Raw genomic sequence first — 22,921 nt, forward strand, 5'->3', positions numbered from 1 at the left:
ACATGAGAGTTATGGAGGTTTTAATTTCAGGTGACCTGTCGCACACTCTTTATAACACAAACAAGAACGCTACCATCCCATTGAATTTTGAAACAAGATTTCTTTCCCCTGAAAGCGAAGATGAAGACCTCCGATTGGAGGAAATTTCACCAGTTTTGGACTCAAAATGAGAGAGTTATGGAGGTTTTAATTTTCGGCCATGTATTCCGCACTCTTTATGAAACAGACAAAAACTCTCACGACAGATTGAATTTTTAAATGAGAATTTTCCCCACGAACGAGATTTGGAAGACCTCCGATTGGTAAAAATTGCACTACTTTTCGACTTAAAATGAGAGAGTTATGGTCGTTTTAATGTTGGGTGATGTTTCTCACGCCCATTATAAAACGGACTAGAACACTCACATCCCACCGACTTTTGAAACGAGAATTCTTTCCTTTGAAACTGAATTTCAAGACCTCCGATTGGAAGAAATTTGGCCACTTTTGGACCTAAAATGAGAGTTATGGAGGTTTTAATTTCAGGTGACGTGTCGCACACTCTTTATAACACAGACAAGAACGCTCTCATCCCACTGAATTTGAAACAAGATTTCTTTCCCCTGAGAGCGAAGATGAAGACCTCCGATTCGTGGAATTTTCACCACTTTTGGACTCAAAATGAGAGAGTTATGGAGGTTTTAATTTTCGGCCACGTTTTGCACACTCTTTATGAAACGGACCAGAACTCTCACGACACATTGAATTTTTAAATGCGAATTTTCCCCACGAACGAGAATTTGAAGACCTCCGATTGGTAGAAATTGCACTATTTTTCGACTTAAAATGAGAGAGTTATGGTGGTTTTAATTTTGGGTGATGTTTCTCACGCGCTTTATAAAACGGACCAGAACACTCTCATCCCACCGAATTTTGAAGCGAGAATTCTTTCCTTTGAAAGTGAATTTCAAGACCCCCGATTGGAAGAAATTTCGCCACTTTTGGACCAAACATGAGAGTTATGGAGGTTTTAATTTCAGGTGACGTGTCGCACACTCTTTATAACACAAACAAGAACGCTCTCATCCCATTGAATTTTGAAACAAGATTTCTTTCCCCTGAAAGCGAAGATGAAGACCTCCGATTGGTGGAAATTTCACCACTTTTGTACTCAAAATGAGAGAGTTATGGAGGTTTTAATTTTCGGCCACGTTTCGCACACTCTTTACGAAACGGACAAGAACTCTCACGACACATTGAATTTTTAAATGAGAATTTTCCCCACGAACGAGAATTTGAAGACCTCCGATTGGTAGAAATTGCACTACTTTTCGACTTAAAATGAGAGAGTTATGGTGGTTTTAATTTTGGGTGATGTTTCTCACGCCCTTTTTAAAACGGACCAGAACACTCTCATCCCACCGAATTTTGAAACGAGAATTTTTTCCTTTGAAAGTGAATTTCAGGACCTTCGATTGGAAGAAATTTCGCCACTTTTCGACCTAACATGAGAGTTATGGAGGTTTTAATTTCAGGTGACCTGTCGCACACTCTTTATAACACAAACAAGAACGCTACCATCCCATTGAATTTTGAAACAAGATTTCTTTCCCCTGAAAGCGAAGATGAAGACCTCCGATTGGAGGAAATTTCACCAGTTTTGGACTCAAAATGAGAGAGTTATGGGGGTTTTAATTTTCGGCCATGTTTTCCGCACTCTTTATGAAACAGACAAAAACTCTCACGACAGATTGAATTTTTAAATGAGAATTTTCCCCACGAACGAGATTTGACCTCCGATTGGTAAAAATTGCACTACTTTTCGACTTAAAATGAGAGAGTTATGGTCGTTTTAATTTTGGGTGATGTTTCTCACGCCCATTATAAAACGGACTAGAACACTCACATCCCACCGACTTTTGAAACGAGAATTCTTTCCTTTGAAACTGAATTTCAAGACCTCCGATTGGAAGAAATTTCGCCACTTTTGGACCTAAAATGAGAGTTATGGAGGTTTTAATTTCAGGTGACGTGTCGCACACTCTTTATAACACAGACAAGAACGCTCTCACCCCACTGAACTTGAAACAAGATTTCTTTCCCCTGAGAGCGAAGATGAAGACCTCCGATTCGTGGAATTTTCACCACTTTTGGACTCAAAATGAGAGAGTTATGGAGGTTTTAATTTTCGGCCACGTTTTGCACACTCTTTATGAAACGGACCAGAACTGTCACGACACATTGAATTTTTAAATGCGAATTTTCCCCACGAACGAGAATTTGAAGACCTCCGATTGGTAGAAATTGCACTATTTTTCGACTTAAAATGAGAGAGTTATGGTGGTTTTAATTTTGGGTGATGTTTCTCACGCGCTTTATAAAACGGACCAGAACACTCTCATCCCACGGAATTTTGAAGCGAGAATTCTTTCCTTTGAAAGTGAATTTCAAGACCCCCGATTGGAAGAAATTTCGCCACTTTTGGACCTAACATGAGAGTTATGGAGGTTTTAATTTCAGGTGACGTGTCGCACACTCTTTATAACACAAACAAGAACGCTCTCATCCCATTGAATTTTGAAACAAGATTTCTTTCCCTTGAAAGCGAAGATGAAGACCTCCGATTGGTGGAAATTTCACCACTTTTGTACTCAAAATGAGAGAGTTATGGAGGATTTAATTTTCGGCCACGTTTCGCACACTCTTTACGAAACGGACAAGAACTCTCACGACACATTGAATTTTTAAATGAGAATTTTCCCCACGAACGAGAATTTGAAGACCTCCGATTGGTAGAAATTGCACTACTTTTCGACTTAAAATGAGAGAGTTATGATGGTTTTAATTTTGGGTGATGTTTCTCACGCCCTTTTTAAAACGGACCAGAACACTCTCATCCCACCGAATTTTGAAACGAGAATTTTTTCCTTTGAAAGTGAATTTCAGGACCTTCGATTGGAAGAAATTTCGCCACTTTTGGACCTAACATGAGAGTTATGGAGGTTTTAATTTCAGGTGACCTGTCGCACACTCTTTATAACACAAACAAGAATGCTACCATCCCATTGAATTTTGAAACAAGATTTCTTTCCCCTGAAAGCGAAGATGAAGACCTCCGATTGGAGGAAATTTCACCAGTTTTGGACTCAAAATGAGAGAGTTATGGAGGTTTTAATTTTCGGCCATGTTTTCCGCACTCTTTATGAAACAGACAAAAACTCTCACGACAGATTGAATTTTTAAATGAGAATTTTCCCCACGAACGAGATTTGGAAGACCTCCGATTGGTAAAAATTGCACTACTTTTCGACTTAAAATGAGAGAGTTATGGTCGTTTTAATTTTGGGTGATGTTTCTCACGCCCATTATAAAACGGACTAGAACACTCACATCCCACCGACTTTTGAAACGAGAATTCTTTCCTTTGAAACTGAATTTCAAGACCTCCGATTGGAAGAAATTTCGCCACTTTTGGACCTAAAATGAGAGTTATGGAGGTTTTAATTTCAGGTGACGTGTCGCACACTCTTTATAACACAGACAAGAATGCTCTCACCCCACTGAACTTGAAACAAGATTTCTTTCCCCTGAGAGCGAAGATGAAGACCTCCGATTCGTGGAATTTTCACCACTTTTGGACTCAAAATGAGAGAGTTATGGAGGTTTTAATTTTCGGCCACGTTTTGCACACTCTTTATGAAACGGACCAGAACTGTCACGACACATTGAATTTTTAAATGCGAATTTTCCCCACGAACGAGAATTTGAAGACCTCCGATTGGTAGAAATTGCACTATTTTTCGACTTAAAATGAGAGAGTTATGGTGGTTTTAATTTTGGGTGATGTTTCTCACGCGCTTTATAAAACGGACCAGAACACTCTCATCCCACGGAATTTTGAAGCGAGAATTCTTTCCTTTGAAAGTGAATTTCAAGACCCCCGATTGGAAGAAATTTCGCCACTTTTGGACCTAACATGAGAGTTATGGAGGTTTTAATTTCAGGTGACGTGTCGCACACTCTTTATAACACAAACAAGAACGCTCTCATCCCATTGAATTTTGAAACAAGATTTCTTTCCCTTGAAAGCGAAGATGAAGACCTCCGATTGGTGGAAATTTCACCACTTTTGTACTCAAAATGAGAGAGTTATGGAGGATTTAATTTTCGGCCACGTTTCGCACACTCTTTACGAAACGGACAAGAACTCTCACGACACATTGAATTTTTAAATGAGAATTTTCCCCACGAACGAGAATTTGAAGACCTCCGATTGGTAGAAATTGCACTACTTTTCGACTTAAAATGAGAGAGTTATGATGGTTTTAATTTTGGGTGATGTTTCTCACGCCCTTTTTAAAACGGACCAGAACACTCTCATCCCACCGAATTTTGAAACGAGAATTTTTTCCTTTGAAAGTGAATTTCAGGACCTTCGATTGGAAGAAATTTCGCCACTTTTGGACCTAACATGAGAGTTATGGAGGTTTTAATTTCAGGTGACCTGTCGCACACTCTTTATAACACAAACAAGAACGCTACCATCCCATTGAATTTTGAAACAAGATTTCTTTCCCCTGAAAGCGAAGATGAAGACCTCCGATTGGAGGAAATTTCACCAGTTTTGGACTCAAAATGAGAGAGTTATGGAGGTTTTAATTTTCGGCCATGTTTTCCGCACTCTTTATGAAACAGACAAAAACTCTCACGACAGATTGAATTTTTAAATGAGAATTTTCCCCACGAACGAGATTTGGAAGACCTCCGATTGGTAAAAATTGCACTACTTTTCGACTTAAAATGAGAGAGTTATGGTCGTTTTAATTTTGGGTGATGTTTCTCACGCCCATTATAAAACGGACTAGAACACTCACATCCCACCGACTTTTGAAACGAGAATTCTTTCCTTTGAAACTGAATTTCAAGACCTCCGATTGGAAGAAATTTGGCCACTTTTGGACCTAAAATGAGAGTTATGGAGGTTTTAATTTCAGGTGACGTGTCGCACACTCTTTATAACACAGACAAGAACGCTCTCATCCCACTGAATTTGAAACAAGATTTCTTTCCCCTGAGAGCGAAGATGAAGACCTCCGATTCGTGGAATTTTCACCACTTTTGGACTCAAAATGAGAGAGTTATGGAGGTTTTAATTTTCGGCCACGTTTTGCACACTCTTTATGAAACGGACCAGAACTCTCACGACACATTGAATTTTTAAATGCGAATTTTCCCCACGAACGAGAATTTGAAGACCTCCGATTGGTAGAAATTGCACTATTTTTCGACTTAAAATGAGAGAGTTGTGGTGGTTTTAATTTTGGGTGATGTTTCTCACGCGCTTTATAAAACGCACCAGAACACTCTCATCCCACGGAATTTTGAAGCGAGAATTCTTTCCTTTGAAAGTGAATTTCAAGACCCCCGATTGGAAGAAATTTCGCCACTTTTGGACCTAACATGAGAGTTATGGAGGTTTTAATTTCAGGTGACGTTTCGCACACTCTTTATAACACAAACATGAACGCTCTCATCCCATTGAATTTTGAAACAAGATTTCTTTCCCCTGAAAGCGAAGATGAAGACCTCCGATTGGTGGAAATTTCACCACTTTTGTACTCAAAATGAGAGAGTTATGGAGGTTTTAATTTTCGGCCACGTTTCGCACACTCTTTACGAAACGGACAAGAACTCTCACGACACATTGAATTTTTAAATGAGAATTTTCCCCACGAACGAGAATTCGAAGACCTCCGATTGGTAGAAATTGCACTACTTTTCGACTTAAAATTAGAGAGTTATGGTGGTTTTAATTTTGGGTGATGTTTCTCACGCCCTTTTTAAAACGGACCAGAACACTCTCATCCCACCGAATTTTGAAACGAGAATTTTTTCCTTTGAAAGTGAATTTCAGGACCTTCGATTGGAAGAAATTTCGCCACTTTTGGACCTAACATGAGAGTTATGGAGGTTTTAACTTCAGGTGACCTGTCGCACACTCTTTATAACACAAACAAGAACGCTACCATCCCATTGAATTTTGAAACAAGATTTCTTTCCCCTGAAAGCGAAGATGAAGACCTCCGATTGGAGGAAATTTCACCAGTTTTGGACTCAAAATGAGAGAGTTATGGAGGTTTTAATTTTCGGCCATGTTTTCCGCACTCTTTATGAAACAGACAAAAACTCTCACGACAGATTGAATTTTTAAATGAGAATTTTCCCCACGAACGAGATTTGGAAGACCTCCGATTGGTAAAAATTGCACTACTTTTCGACTTAAAATGAGAGAGTTATGGTCGTTTTAATTTTGGGTGATGTTTCTCACGCCCATTATAAAACGGACTAGAACACTCACATCCCACCGACTTTTGAAACGAGAATTCTTTCCTTTGAAACTTAATTTCAAGACCTCCGATTGGAAGAAATTTGGCCACTTTTGGACCTAAAATGAGAGTTATGGAGGTTTTAATTTCAGGTGACGTGTCGCACACTCTTTATAACACAGACAAGAACGCTCTCACCCCACTGAATTTGAAACAAGATTTCTTTCCCCTGAGAGCGAAGATGAAGACCTCCGATTCGTGGAATTTTCACCACTTTTGGACTCAAAATGAGAGAGTTATGGAGGTTTTAATTTTCGGCCACGTTTCGCACACTCTTTACGAAACGGACAAGAACTCTCACGACACATTGAATTTTTAAATGAGAATTTTCCCCACGAACGAGAATTTGAAGACCTCCGATTGGTAGAAATTGCACTACTTTTCGACTTAAAATGAGAGAGTTATGGTGGTTTTAATTTTGGGTGATGTTTCTCACGCCCTTTTTAAAACGGACCAGAACACTCTCATCCCACCGAATTTTGAAACGAGAATTTTTTCCTTTGAAAGTGAATTTCAGGACCTTCGATTGGAAGAAATTTCGCCACTTTTGGACCTAACATGAGAGTTATGGAGGTTTTAATTTCAGGTGACCTGTCGCACACTCTTTATAACACAAACAAGAACGCTACCATCCCATTGAATTTTGAAACAAGATTTATTTCCCCTGAAAGCGAAGATGAAGACCTCTGATTGGAGGAAATTTCACAGTTTTGGACTCAAAATGAGAGAGTTATGGAGGTTTTAATTTTCGGCCATGTTTTCCGCACTCTTTATGAAACAGACAAAAACTCTCACGACAGATTGAATTTTTAAATGAGAATTTTCCCCACGAACGAGATTTGGAAGACCTCCGATTCGTAAAAATTGCACTACTTTTCGACTTAAAATGAGAGAGTTATGGTCGTTTTAATTTTAGGTGATGTTTCTCACGCCCATTATAAAACGGACTAGAACACTCACATCCCACCGACTTTTGAAACGAGAATTCTTTCCTTTGAAACTGAATTTCAAGACCTCCGATAGGAAGAAATTTGGCCACTTTTGGACCTAAAATGAGAGTTATGGAGGTTTTAATTTCAGGTGACGTGTCGCACACTCTTTATAACACAGACAAGAACGCTCTCATCCCACTGAATTTGAAACAAGATTTCTTTCCCCTGAGAGCGAAGATGAAGACCTCCGATTCGTGGAATTTTCACCACTTTTGGACTCAAAATGAGAGAGTTGTGGAGGTTTTAATTTTCGGCCACGTTTTGCACACTCTTTATGAAACGGACCAGAACTCTCACGACACATTGAATTTTTAAATGCCAATTTTCCCCATGAACGAGAATTTGAAGACCTCCGATTGGTAGAAATTGCACTATTTTTCGACTTAAAATGAGAGAGTTATGGTGGTTTTAATTTTGGGTGATGTTTCTCACGCGCTTTATAAAACGGACCAGAACACTCTCATCCCACGGAATTTTGAAGCGAGAATTCTTTCCTTTGAAAGTGAATTTCAAGACCCCCGATTGGAAGAAATTTCACCACTTTTGGACCTAACATGAGAGTTATGGAGGTTTTAATTTCAGGTGACCTGTCGCACACTCTTTATAACACAAACAAGAACGCTGCCATCCCATTGAATTTTGAAACAAGATTTATTTCCCCTGAAAGCGAAGATGAAGACCTCTGATTGGAGGAAATTTCACAGTTTTGGACTCAAAATGAGAGAGTTATGGAGGTTTTAATTTTCGGCCATGTTTTCCGCACTCTTTATGAAACAGACAAAAACTCTCACGACAGATTGAATTTTTAAATGAGAATTTTCCCCACGAACGAGATTTGGAAGACCTCCGATTCGTAAAAATTGCACTACTTTTCGACTTAAAATGAGAGAGTTATGGTCGTTTTAATTTTAGGTGATGTTTCTCACGCCCATTATAAAACGGACTAGAACACTCACATCCCACCGACTTTTGAAACGAGAATTCTTTCCTTTGAAACTTAATTTCAAGACCTCCGATTGGAAGAAATTTGGCCACTTTTGGACCTAAAATGAGAGTTATGGAGGTTTTAATTTCAGGTGACGTGTCGCACACTCTTTATAACACAGACAAGAACGCTCTCACCCCACTGAATTTGAAACAAGATTTCTTTCCCCTGAGAGCGAAGATGAAGACCTCCGATTCGTGGAATTTTCACCACTTTTGGACTCAAAATGAGAGAGTTATGGAGGTTTTAATTTTCGGCCACGTTTCGCACACTCTTTACGAAACGGACAAGAACTCTCACGACACATTGAATTTTTAAATGAGAATTTTCCCCACGAACGAGAATTTGAAGACCTCCGATTGGTAGAAATTGCACTACTTTTCGACTTAAAATGAGAGAGTTATGGTGGTTTTAATTTTGGGTGATGTTTCTCACGCCCTTTTTAAAACGGACCAGAACACTCTCATCCCACCGAATTTTGAAACGAGAATTTTTTCCTTTGAAAGTGAATTTCAGGACCTTCGATTGGAAGAAATTTCGCCACTTTTGGACCTAACATGAGAGTTATGGAGGTTTTAATTTCAGGTGACCTGTCGCACACTCTTTATAACACAAACAAGAACGCTACCATCCCATTGAATTTTGAAACAAGATTTATTTCCCCTGAAAGCGAAGATGAAGACCTCTGATTGGAGGAAATTTCACAGTTTTGGACTCAAAATGAGAGAGTTATGGAGGTTTTAATTTTCGGCCATGTTTTCCGCACTCTTTATGAAACAGACAAAAACTCTCACGACAGATTGAATTTTTAAATGAGAATTTTCCCCACGAACGAGATTTGGAAGACCTCCGATTCGTAAAAATTGCACTACTTTTCGACTTAAAATGAGAGAGTTATGGTCGTTTTAATTTTAGGTGATGTTTCTCACGCCCATTATAAAACGGACTAGAACACTCACATCCCACCGACTTTTGAAACGAGAATTCTTTCCTTTGAAACTGAATTTCAAGACCTCCGATAGGAAGAAATTTGGCCACTTTTGGACCTAAAATGAGAGTTATGGAGGTTTTAATTTCAGGTGACGTGTCGCACACTCTTTATAACACAGACAAGAACGCTCTCATCCCACTGAATTTGAAACAAGATTTCTTTCCCCTGAGAGCGAAGATGAAGACCTCCGATTCGTGGAATTTTCACCACTTTTGGACTCAAAATGAGAGAGTTGTGGAGGTTTTAATTTTCGGCCACGTTTTGCACACTCTTTATGAAACGGACCAGAACTCTCACGACACATTGAATTTTTAAATGCCAATTTTCCCCATGAACGAGAATTTGAAGACCTCCGATTGGTAGAAATTGCACTATTTTTCGACTTAAAATGAGAGAGTTATGGTGGTTTTAATTTTGGGTGATGTTTCTCACGCGCTTTATAAAACGGACCAGAACACTCTCATCCCACGGAATTTTGAAGCGAGAATTCTTTCCTTTGAAAGTGAATTTCAAGACCCCCGATTGGAAGAAATTTCACCACTTTTGGACCTAACATGAGAGTTATGGAGGTTTTAATTTCAGGTGACGTGTCGCACACTCTTTATAACACAAACAAGAACGCTCTCATCCCATTGAATTTTGAAACAAGATTTCTTTCCCCTAAAAGCGAAGATGGAGACCTCCGATTGGTGGAAATTTCACCACTTTTGTACTCAAAATGAGAGAATTATGGAGGTTTTAATTTTCGGCCACGTTTCGCACACTCTTTACGAAACGGACAAGAACTCTCACGACACATTGAATTTTTAAATGAGAATTTTCCCCACGAACGAGAATTTGAAGACCTCCGATTGGTAGAAATTGCACTACTTTTCGACTTAAAATGAGAGAGTTATGGTGGTTTTAATTTTGGGTGATGTTTCTCACGCCCTTTTTAAAACGGACCAGAACACTCATCCCACCGAATTTTGAAACGAGAATTTTTTCCTTTGAAAGTGAATTTCAGGACCTTCGATTGGAAGAAATTTCGCCACTTTTGGACCTAACATGAGAGTTATGGAGGTTTTAATTTCAGGTGACCTGTCGCACACTCTTTATAACACAAACAAGAACGCTACCATCCCATTGAATTTTGAAACAAGATTTCTTTCCCCTGAAAGCGAAGATGAAGACCTCCGATTGGAGGAAATTTCACCAGTTTTGGACTCAAAATGAGAGAGTTATGGAGGTTTTAATTTTCGGCCATGTTTTCCGCACTCTTTATGAAACAGACAAAAACTCTCACGACAGATTGAATTTTTAAATGAGAATTTTCCCCACGAACGAGATTTGGAAGACCTCCGATTGGTAAAAATTGCACTACTTTTCGACTTAAAATGAGAGAGTTATGGTCGTTTTAATTTTGGGTGATGTTTCTCACGCCCATTATAAAACGGACTAGAACACTCACATCCCACCGACTTTTGAAACGAGAATTCTTTCCTTTGAAACTGAATTTCAAGACCTCCGATTGGAAGAAATTTGGCCACTTTTGGACCTAAAATGAGAGTTATGGAGGTTTTAATTTCAGGTGACGTGTCGCACACTCTTTATAACACAGACAAGAACGCTCTCATCCCACTGAATTTGAAACAAGATTTCTTTCCCCTGAGAGCGAAGATGAAGACCTCCGATTCGTGGAATTTTCACCACTTTTGGACTCAAAATGAGAGAGTTGTGGAGGTTTTAATTTTCGGCCACGTTTTGCACACTCTTTATGAAACGGACCAGAACTCTCACGACACATTGAATTTTTAAATGCGAATTTTCCCCATGAACGAGAATTTGAAGACCTCCGATTGGTAGAAATTGCACTATTTTTCGACTTAAAATGAGAGAGTTATGGTGGTTTTAATTTTGGGTGATGTTTCTCACGCGCTTTATAAAACGGACCAGAACACTCTCATCCCACGGAATTTTGAAGCGAGAATTATTTCCTTTGAAAGTGAATTTCAAGACCCCCGATTGGCGCCACTTTTAGACCTAACATGAGAGTTATGGAGGTTTTAATTTAAGGTTACGTGTCGCACACTCTTTATAACACAAACAAGAACGCTCTCATCCCATTGAATTTTGAAACAAGATTTCTTTCCCCTGAAAGCGAAGATGGAGACCTCCGATTGGTGGAAATTTCACCACTTTTGTACTCAAAATGAGAGAGTTATGGAGGTTTTAATTTTCGGCCACGTTTCGCACACTCTTTATGAAACGGACAAGAACTCTCACGACACATTGAATTTTTAAATGAGAATTTTCCCCACGAACGAGAATTTGAAGACCTCCGATTGGTAGAATTTGCACTACTTTTCGACTTAAAATGAGAGAGTTATGGTGGTTTTAATTTTGGGTGATGTTTCTCACGCCCTTTTTAAAACGGACCAGAACACTCTCATCCCACCGAATTTTGAAACGAGAATTTTTTCCTTTGAAAGTGAATTTCAGGACCTTCGATTGGAAGAAATTTCGCCACTTTTGGACCTAAAATGAGAGTTATGGAGGTTTTAATTTCAGGTGACGTGTCGCACACTCTTTATAACACAGACAAGAACGCTCTCATCCCACTGAATTTGAAACAAGATTTCTTTCCCCTGAGAGCGAAGATGAAGACCTCCGATTCGTGGAATTTTCACCACTTTTGGACTCAAAATGAGAGAGTTGTGGAGGTTTTAATTTTCGGCCACGTTTTGCACACTCTTTATGAAACGGACCAGAACTCTCACGACACATTGAATTTTTAAATGCGAATTTTCCCCATGAACGAGAATTTGAAGACCTCCGATTGGTAGAAATTGCACTATTTTTCGACTTAAAATGAGAGAGTTATGGTGGTTTTAATTTTGGGTGATGTTTCTCACGCGCTTTATAAAACGGACCAGAACACTCTCATCCCACGGAATTTTGAAGCGAGAATTCTTTCCTTTGAAAGTGAATTTCAAGACCCCCGATTGGAAGAAATTTCACCACTTTTGGACCTAACATGAGAGTTATGGAGGTTTTAATTTCAGGTGACGTGTCGCACACTCTTTATAACACAAACAAGAACGCTCTCATCCCATTGAATTTTGAAACAAGATTTCTTTCCCCTAAAAGCGAAGATGGAGACCTCCGATTGGTGGAAATTTCACCACTTTTGTACTCAAAATGAGAGAGTTATGGAGGTTTTAATTTTCGGCCACGTTTCGCACACTCTTTACGAAACGGACAAGAACTCTCACGACACATTGAATTTTTAAATGAGAATTTTCCCCACGAACGAGAATTTGAAGACCTCCGATTGGTAGAAATTGCACTACTTTTCGACTTAAAATGAGAGAGTTATGGTGGTTTTAATTTTGGGTGATGTTTCTCACGCCCTTTTTAAAACGGACCAGAACACTCATCCCACCGAATTTTGAAACGAGAATTTTTTCCTTTGAAAGTGAATTTCAGGACCTTCGATTGGAAGAAATTTCGCCACTTTTGGACCTAACATGAGAGTTATGGAGGTTTTAATTTCAGGTGACCTGTCGCACACTCTTTATAACACAAACAAGAACGCTACCATCCCATTGAATTTTGAAACAAGATTTCTTTCCCCTGAAAGCGAAGATGAAGACCTCCGATTGGAGGAAATTTCACCAGTTTTGGACTCAAAATGAGAGAGTTATGGAGGTTTTAATTTTCGGCCATGTTTTCCGCACTCTTTATGAAACAGACAAAAACTCTCACGACAGATTGAATTTTTAAATGAGAATTTTCCCCACGAACGAGATTTGGAAGACCTCCGATTGGTAAAAATTGCACTACTTTTCGACTTAAAATGAGAGAGTTATGGTCGTTTTAATTTTGGGTGATGTTTCTCACGCCCATTATAAAACGGACTAGAACACTCACATCCCACCGACTTTTGAAACGAGAATTCTTTCCTTTGAAACTGAATTTCAAGACCTCCGATTGGAAGAAATTTGGCCACTTTTGGACCTAAAATGAGAGTTATGGAGGTTTTAATTTCAGGTGACGTGTCGCACACTCTTTATAACACTGACAAGAACGCTCTCATCCCACTGAATTTGAAACAAGATTTCTTTCCCCTGAGAGCGAAGATGAAGACCTCCGATTCGTGGAATTTTCACCACTTTTGGACTCAAAATTAGAGAGTTGTGGAGGTTTTAATTTTCGGCCACGTTTTGCACACTCTTTATGAAACGGACCAGAACTCTCACGACACATTGAATTTTTAAATGCCAATTTTCCCCATGAACGAGAATTTGAAGACCTCCGATTGGTAGAAATTGCACTATTTTTCGACTTAAAATGAGAGAGTTATGGTGGTTTTAATTTTGGGTGATGTTTCTCACGCGCTTTATAAAACGGACCAGAACACTCTCATCCCACGGAATTTTGAAGCGAGAATTATTTCCTTTGAAAGTGAATTTCAAGACCCCCGATTGGCGCCACTTTTAGACCTAACATGAGAGTTATGGAGGTTTTAATTTAAGGTTACGTGTCGCACACTCTTTATAACACAAACAAGAACGCTCTCATCCCATTGAATTTTGAAACAAGATTTCTTTCCCCTGAAAGCGAAGATGGAGACCTCCGATTGGTGGAAATTTCACCACTTTTGTACTCAAAATGAGAGAGTTATGGAGGTTTTAATTTTCGGCCACGTTTCGCACACTCTTTATGAAACGGACAAGAACTCTCACGACACATTGAATTTTTAAATGAGAATTTTCCCCACGAACGAGAATTTGAAGACCTCCGATTGGTAGAATTTGCACTACTTTTCGACTTAAAATGAGAGAGTTATGGTGGTTTTAATTTTGGGTGATGTTTCTCACGCCCTTTTTAAAACGGACCAGAACACTCTCATCCCACCGAATTTTGAAACGAGAATTTTTTCCTTTGAAAGTGAATTTCAGGACCTTCGATTGGAAGAAATTTCGCCACTTTTGGACCTAAAATGAGAGTTATGGAGGTTTTAATTTCAGGTGACGTGTCGCACACTCTTTATAACACAGACAAGAACGCTCTCATCCCACTGAATTTGAAACAAGATTTCTTTCCCCTGAGAGCGAAGATGAAGACCTCCGATTCGTGGAATTTTCACCACTTTTGGACTCAAAATGAGAGAGTTGTGGAGGTTTTAATTTTCGGCCACGTTTTGCACACTCTTTATGAAACGGACCAGAACTCTCACGACACATTGAATTTTTAAATGCGAATTTTCCCCATGAACGAGAATTTGAAGACCTCCGATTGGTAGAAATTGCACTATTTTTCGACTTAAAATGAGAGAGTTATGGTGGTTTTAATTTTGGGTGATGTTTCTCACGCGCTTTATAAAACGGACCAGAACACTCTCATCCCACGGAATTTTGAAGCGAGAATTCTTTCCTTTGAAAGTGAATTTCAAGACCCCCGATTGGAAGAAATTTCACCACTTTTGGACCTAACATGAGAGTTATGGAGGTTTTAATTTCAGGTGACGTGTCGCACACTCTTTATAACACAAACAAGAACGCTCTCATCCCATTGAATTTTGAAACAAGATTTCTTTCCCCTAAAAGCGAAGATGGAGACCTCCGATTGGTGGAAATTTCACCACTTTTGTACTCAAAATGAGAGAGTTATGGAGGTTTTAATTTTCGGCCACGTTTCGCACACTCTTTACGAAACGGACAAGAACTCTCACGACACATTGAATTTTTAAATGAGAATTTTCCCCACGAACGAGAATTTGAAGACCTCCGATTGGTAGAAATTGCACTACTTTTCGACTTAAAATGAGAGAGTTATGGTGGTTTTAATTTTGGGTGATGTTTCTCACGCCCTTTTTAAAACGGACCAGAACACTCATCCCACCGAATTTTGAAACGAGAATTTTTTCCTTTGAAAGTGAATTTCAGGACCTTCGATTGGAAGAAATTTCGCCACTTTTGGACCTAACATGAGAGTTATGGAGGTTTTAATTTCAGGTGACCTGTCGCACACTCTTTATAACACAAACAAGAACGCTACCATCCCATTGAATTTTGAAACAAGATTTCTTTCCCCTGAAAGCGAAGATGAAGACCTCCGATTGGAGGAAATTTCACCAGTTTTGGACTCAAAATGAGAGAGTTATGGAGGTTTTAATTTTCGGCCATGTTTTCCGCACTCTTTATGAAACAGACAAAAACTCTCACGACAGATTGAATTTTTAAATGAGAATTTTCCCCACGAACGAGATTTGGAAGACCTCCGATTGGTAAAAATTGCACTACTTTTCGACTTAAAATGAGAGAGTTATGATCGTTTTAATTTTGGGTGATGTTTCTCACGCCCATTATAAAACGGACTAGAACACTCACATCCCACCGACTTTTGAAACGAGAATTCTTTCCTTTGAAACTGAATTTCAAGATCTCCGATTGGAAGAAATTTGGCCACTTTTGGACCTAAAATGAGAGTTATGGAGGTTTTAATTTCAGGTGACGTGTCGCACACTCTTTATAACACAGACAAGAACGCTCTCATCCCACTGAATTTGAAACAAGATTTCTTTCCCTTGAGAGCGAAGATGAAGACCTCCGATTCGTGGAATTTTCACCACTTTTGGACTCAAAATGAGAGAGTTATGGAGGTTTTAATTTTCGGCCACGTTTTGCACACTCTTTATGAAACGGACCAGAACTCTCACGACACTTTGAATTTTTAAATGCGAATTTTCCCCACGAACGAGAATTTGAAGACCTCCGATTGGTAGAAATTGCACTATTTTTCGACTTAAAATGAGAGAGTTATGGTGGTTTTAATTTTGGGTGATGTTTCTCACGCGCTTTATAAAACGGACCAGAACACTCTCATCCCACGGAATTTTGAAGCGAGAATTATTTCCTTTGAAAGTGAATTTCAAGACCCCCGATTGGCGCCACTTTTGGACCTAACATGAGAGTTATGGAGGTTTTAATTTAAGGTGACGTGTCGCACACTCTTTATAACACAAACAAGAACGCTCTCATCCCATTGAATTTTGAAACAAGATTTCTTTCCCCTGAAAGCGAAGATGGAGACCTCCGATTGGTGGAAATTTCACCACTTTTGTACTCAAAATGAGAGAGTTATGGAGGTTTTAATTTTCGGCCACGTTTCGCACACTCTTTATGAAACGGACAAGAACTCTCACGACACATTGAATTTTTAAATGAGAATTTTCCCCACGAACGAGAATTTGAAGACCTCCGATTGGTAGAATTTGCACTACCTTTCGACTTAAAATGAGAGAGTTATGGTGGTTTTAATTTTGGGTGATGTTTCTCACGCCCTATTTAAAACGGACCAGAACACTCTCATCCCACCGAATTTTGAAACGAGAATTCTTTCCTTTGAAAGTGAATTTCAGGACCTTCGATTGGAAGAAATTTCGCCACTTTTGGACCTAACATGAGAGTTATGGAGGTTTTAATTTCAGGTGACCTGTCGCACACTCTTTATAACACAAACAAGAACGCTACCATCCCATTGAATTTTGAAACAAGATTTCTTTCCCCTGAAAGCGAAGATGAAGACCTCCGATTGGAGGAAATTTCACCAGTTTTGGACTCAAAATGAGAGAGTTATGGAGGTTTTAATTTTCGGCCATGTTTTCCGCACTCTTTATGAAACAGACAAAAACTCTCACGACAGATTGAATTTTTAAATGAGAATTTTCCCCACGAACGAGATTTGGAAGACCTCCGATTCGTAAAAATTGCACTACTTTTCGACTTAAAATGAGAGAGTTATGGTCGTTTTAATTTTGGGTGATGTTTCTCACGCCCATTATAAAACGGACTAGAACACTCACATCCCACCGACTTTTGAAACGAGAATTCTTTCCTTTGAAACTGAATTTCAAGACCTCCGATTGGAAGAAATTTGGCCACTTTTGGACCTAAAATGAGAGTTATGGAGGTTTTAATTTCAGGTGACGTGTCGCACACTCTTTATAACACAGACAAGAACGCTCTCATCCCACTGAATTTGAAACAAGATTTCTTTCCCCTGAGAGCGAAGATGAAGACCTCCGATTCGTGGAATTTTCACCACTTTTGGACTCAAAATGAGAGAGTTGTGGAGGTTTTAATTTTCGGCCACGTTTTGCACACTCTTTATGAAACGGACCAGAACTCTCACGACACATTGAATTTTTAAATGCGAATTTTCCCCACGAACGAGAATTTGAAGACCTCCGATTGGTAGAAATTGCACTATTTTTCGACTTAAAATGAGAGAGTTATGGTGGTTTTAATTTTGGGTGATGTTTCTCACGCGCTTTATAAAACGGACCAGAACACACTCATCCCACGGAATTTTGAAGCGAGAATTCTTTCCTTTGAAAGTGAATTTCAAGACCCCCGATTGGAAGAAATTTCGCCACTTTTGGACCTAACATGAGAGTTATGGAGGTTTTAATTTCAGGTGACGTGTCGCACACTCTTTATAACACAAACAAGAACGCTCTCATCCCATTGAATTTTGAAACAAGATTTCTTTCCCCTGAAAGCGAAGATGGAGACCTCCGATTGGTGGAAATTTCACCACTTTTGTACTCAAAATGAGAGAGTTATGGAGGTTTTAATTTTCGGCCACGTTTCGCACACTCTTTACGAAACGGACAAGAACTCTCACGACACATTGAATTTTTAAATGAGAATTTTCCCCACGAACGAGAATTTGAAGACCTCCGATTGGTAGAATTTGCACTACTTTTCGACTTAAAATTAGAGAGTTATGGTGGTTTTAATTTTGGGTGATGTTTCTCACGCCCTTTTTAAAACGGACCAGAACACTCTCATCCCACCGAATTTTGAAACGAGAATTTTTTCCTTTGAAAGTGAATTTCAGGACCTTCGATTGGAAGAAATTTCGCCACTTTTGGACCTAACATGAGAGTTATGGAGGTTTTAATTTCAGGTGACCTGTCGCACACTCTTTATAACACAAACAAGAACGCTACCATCCCATTGAATTTTGAAACAAGATTTCTTTCCCCTGAAAGCGAAGATGAAGACCTCCGATTGGAGGAAATTTCACCAGTTTTGGACTCAAAATGAAAGAGTTATGGAGGTTTTAATTTTCGGCCACGTTTCGCACACTCTTTACGAAACGGACAAGAACTCTCACGACACATTGAATTTTTAAATGAGAATTTTCCCCACGAACGAGAATTTGAAGACCTCCGATTGGTAGAAATTGCACTACTTTTCGACTTAAAATGAGAGAGTTATGGTGGTTTTAATTTTGGGTGATGTTTCCCACGCCCTTTTTAAAATGGACCAGAACACTCTCATCCCACCGAATTTTGAAACGAGAATTCTTTCCTTTGAAAGTGAATTTCAGGACCTTCGATTGGAAGAAATTTCGCCACTTTTGGACCTAACATGAGAGTTATGGAGGTTTTAATTTCAGGTGACCTGTCGCACACTCTTTTTAACACAAACAAGAACGCTACCATCCCATTGAATTTTGAAACAAGATTTCTTTCCCCTGAAAGCGAAGATGAAGACCTCCGATTGGAGGAAATTTTACCAGTTTTGGACTCAAAATGAGAGAGTTATGGGGGTTTTAATTTTCGGCCATGTTTTCCGCACTCTTTATGAAACAGACAAAAACTCTCACGACAGATTGAATTTTTAAATGAGAATTTTCCCCACGAACGAGATTTGGAAGACCTCCGATTCGTAAAAATTGCACTACTTTTCGACTTAAAATGAGAGAGTTATGGTCGTTTTAATTTTGGGTGATGTTTCTCACGCCCATTATAAAACGGACTAGAACACTCACATCCCACCGACTTTTGAAACGAGAATTCTTTCCTTTGAAACTGAATTTCAAGACCTCCGATTGGAAGAAATTTGGCCACTTTTGGACCTAAAATGAGAGTTATGGAGGTTTTAATTTCAGGTGACGTGTCGCACACTCTTTATAACACAGACAAGAACGCTCTCATCCCACTGAATTTGAAACAAGATTTCTTTCCCCTGAGAGCGAAGATGAAGACCTCCGATTCGTGGAATTTTCACCACTTTTGGACTCAAAATGAGAGAGTTGTGGAGGTTTTAATTTTCGGCCACGTTTTGCACACTCTTTATGAAACGGACAAGAACTCTCACGACACATTGAATTTTTAAATGAGAATTTTCCCCACGAACGAGAATTTGAAGACCTCCGATTGGTAGAAATTGCACTATTTTTCGACTTAAAATGAGAGAGTTATGGTGGTTTTAATTTTGGGTGATGTTTCTCACGCGCTTTATAAAACGGACCAGAACACACTCATCCCACGGAATTTTGAAGCGAGAATTCTTTCCTTTGAAAGTGAATTTCAAGACCCCCGATTGGAAGAAATTTCGCCACTTTTGGACCTAACATGAGAGTTATGGAGGTTTTAATTTCAGGTGACGTGTCGCACACTCTTTATAACACAAACAAGAACGCTCTCATCCCATTGAATTTTGAAACAAGATTTCTTTCCCCTGAAAGCGAAGATGGAGACCTCCGATTGGTGGAAATTTCACCACTTTTGTACTCAAAATGAGAGAGTTATGGAGGTTTTAATTTTCGGCCACGTTTCGCACACTCTTTACGAAACGGACAAGAACTCTCACGACACATTGAATTTTTAAATGAGAATTTTCCCCACGAACGAGAATTTGAAGACCTCCGATTGGTAGAATTTGCACTACTTTTCGACTTAAAATTAGAGAGTTATGGTGGTTTTAATTTTGGGTGATGTTTCTCACGCCCTTTTTAAAACGGACCAGAACACTCTCATCCCACCGAATTTTGAAACGAGAATTTTTTCCTTTGAAAGTGAATTTCAGGACCTTCGATTGGAAGAAATTTCGCCACTTTTGGACCTAACATGAGAGTTATGGAGGTTTTAATTTCAGGTGACCTGTCGCACACTCTTTATAACACAAACAAGAACGCTACCATCCCATTGAATTTTGAAACAAGATTTCTTTCCCCTGAAAGCGAAGATGAAGACCTCCGATTGGAGGAAATTTCACCAGTTTTGGACTCAAAATGAAAGAGTTATGGAGGTTTTAATTTTCGGCCACGTTTCGCACACTCTTTACGAAACGGACAAGAACTCTCACGACACATTGAATTTTTAAATGAGAATTTTCCCCACGAACGAGAATTTGAAGACCTCCGATTGGTAGAAATTGCACTACTTTTCGACTTAAAATGAGAGAGTTATGGTGGTTTTAATTTTGGGTGATGTTTCCCACGCCCTTTTTAAAATGGACCAGAACACTCTCATCCCACCGAATTTTGAAACGAGAATTCTTTCCTTTGAAAGTGAATTTCAGGACCTTCGATTGGAAGAAATTTCGCCACTTTTGGACCTAACATGAGAGTTATGGAGGTTTTAATTTCAGGTGACCTGTCGCACACTCTTTTTAACACAAACAAGAACGCTACCATCCCATTGAATTTTGAAACAAGATTTCTTTCCCCTGAAAGCGAAGATGAAGACCTCCGATTGGAGGAAATTTTACCAGTTTTGGACTCAAAATGAGAGAGTTATGGGGGTTTTAATTTTCGGCCATGTTTTCCGCACTCTTTATGAAACAGACAAAAACTCTCACGACAGATTGAATTTTTAAATGAGAATTTTCCCCACGAACGAGATTTGGAAGACCTCCGATTCGTAAAAATTGCACTACTTTTCGACTTAAAATGAGAGAGTTATGGTCGTTTTAATTTTGGGTGATGTTTCTCACGCCCATTATAAAACGGACTAGAACACTCACATCCCACCGACTTTTGAAACGAGAATTCTTTCCTTTGAAACTGAATTTCAAGACCTCCGATTGGAAGAAATTTGGCCACTTTTGGACCTAAAATGAGAGTTATGGAGGTTTTAATTTCAGGTGACGTGTCGCACACTCTTTATAACACAGACAAGAACGCTCTCATCCCACTGAATTTGAAACAAGATTTCTTTCCCCTGAGAGCGAAGATGAAGACCTCCGATTCGTGGAATTTTCACCACTTTTGGACTCAAAATGAGAGAGTTGTGGAGGTTTTAATTTTCGGCCACGTTTTGCACACTCTTTATGAAACGGACAAGAACTCTCACGACACATTGAATTTTTAAATGAGAATTTTCCCCACGAACGAGAATTTGAAGACCTCCGATTGGTAGAAATTGCACTATTTTTCGACTTAAAATGAGAGAGTTATGGTGGTTTTAATTTTGGGTGATGTTTCTCACGCGCTTTATAAAACGGACCAGAACACACTCATCCCACGGAATTTTGAAGCGAGAATTCTTTCCTTTGAAAGTGAATTTCAAGACCCCCGATTGGAAGAAATTTCGCCACTTTTGGACCTAACATGAGAGTTATGGAGGTTTTAATTTCAGGTGACGTGTCGCACACTCTTTATAACACAAACAAGAACGCTCTCATCCCATTGAATTTTGAAACAAGATTTCTTTCCCCTGAAAGCGAAGATGGAGACCTCCGATTGGTGGAAATTTCACCACTTTTGTACTCAAAATGAGAGAGTTATGGAGGTTTTAATTTTCGGCCACGTTTCGCACACTCTTTACGAAACGGACAAGAACTCTCACGACCCATTGAATTTTTAAATGAGAATTTTCCCCACGAACGAGAATTTGAAGACCTCCGATTGGTAGAAATTGCACTACTTTTCGACTTAAAATGAGAGAGTTATGGTGGTTTTAATTTTGGGTGATGTTTCTCACGCCCTTTTTAAAACGGACCAGAACACTCTCATCCCACCGAATTTTGAAACGAGAATTCTTTCCTTTGAAAGTGAATTTCAGGACCTTCGATTGGAAGAAATTTCGCCACTTTTGGACCTAACATGAGAGTTATGTAGGTTTTAATTTCAGGTGACCTGTCGCACACTCTTTATAACACAAACAAGAACGCTACCATCCCATTGAATTTTGAAACAAGATTTCTTTCCCCTGAAAGCGAAGATGAAGACCTCCGATTGGAGGAAATTTCACCAGTTTTGGACTCAAAATGAGAGAGTTATGGAGGTTTTAATTTTCGGCCATGTTTTCCGCACTCTTTATGAAACAGACAAAAACTCTCACGACAGATTGAATTTTTAAATGAGAATTTTCCCCACGAACGAGATTTGGAAGACCTCCGATTGGTAAAAATTGCACTACTTTTCGACTTAAAATGAGAGAGTTATGGTCGTTTTAATTTTGGGTGATGTTTCTCACGCCCATTATAAAACGGACTAGAACACTCACATCCCACCGACTTTTGAAACGAGAATTCTTTCCTTTGAAACTGAATTTCAAGACCTCCGATTGGAAGAAATTTGGCCACTTTTGGACCTAAAATGAGAGTTATGGAGGTTTTAATTTCAGGTGACGTGTCGCACACTCTTTATAACACAGACAAGAACGCTCTCACCCCACTGAATTTGAAACAAGATTTCTTTCCCCTGAGAGCGAAGATGAAGACCTCCGATTCGTGGAATTTTCACCACTTTTGGACTCAAAATGAGAGAGTTATGGAGGTTTTAATTTTCGGCCACGTTTTGC

The sequence above is a fragment of the Tasmannia lanceolata genome, unplaced genomic scaffold (genome assembly GCF_043159265.1).
Source record: "Tasmannia lanceolata isolate RefF3 unplaced genomic scaffold, GAP_Taslan_0.1 ptg000008l, whole genome shotgun sequence".
NCBI classification, from domain to species: Eukaryota; Viridiplantae; Streptophyta; class Magnoliopsida; order Canellales; family Winteraceae; genus Tasmannia; species Tasmannia lanceolata.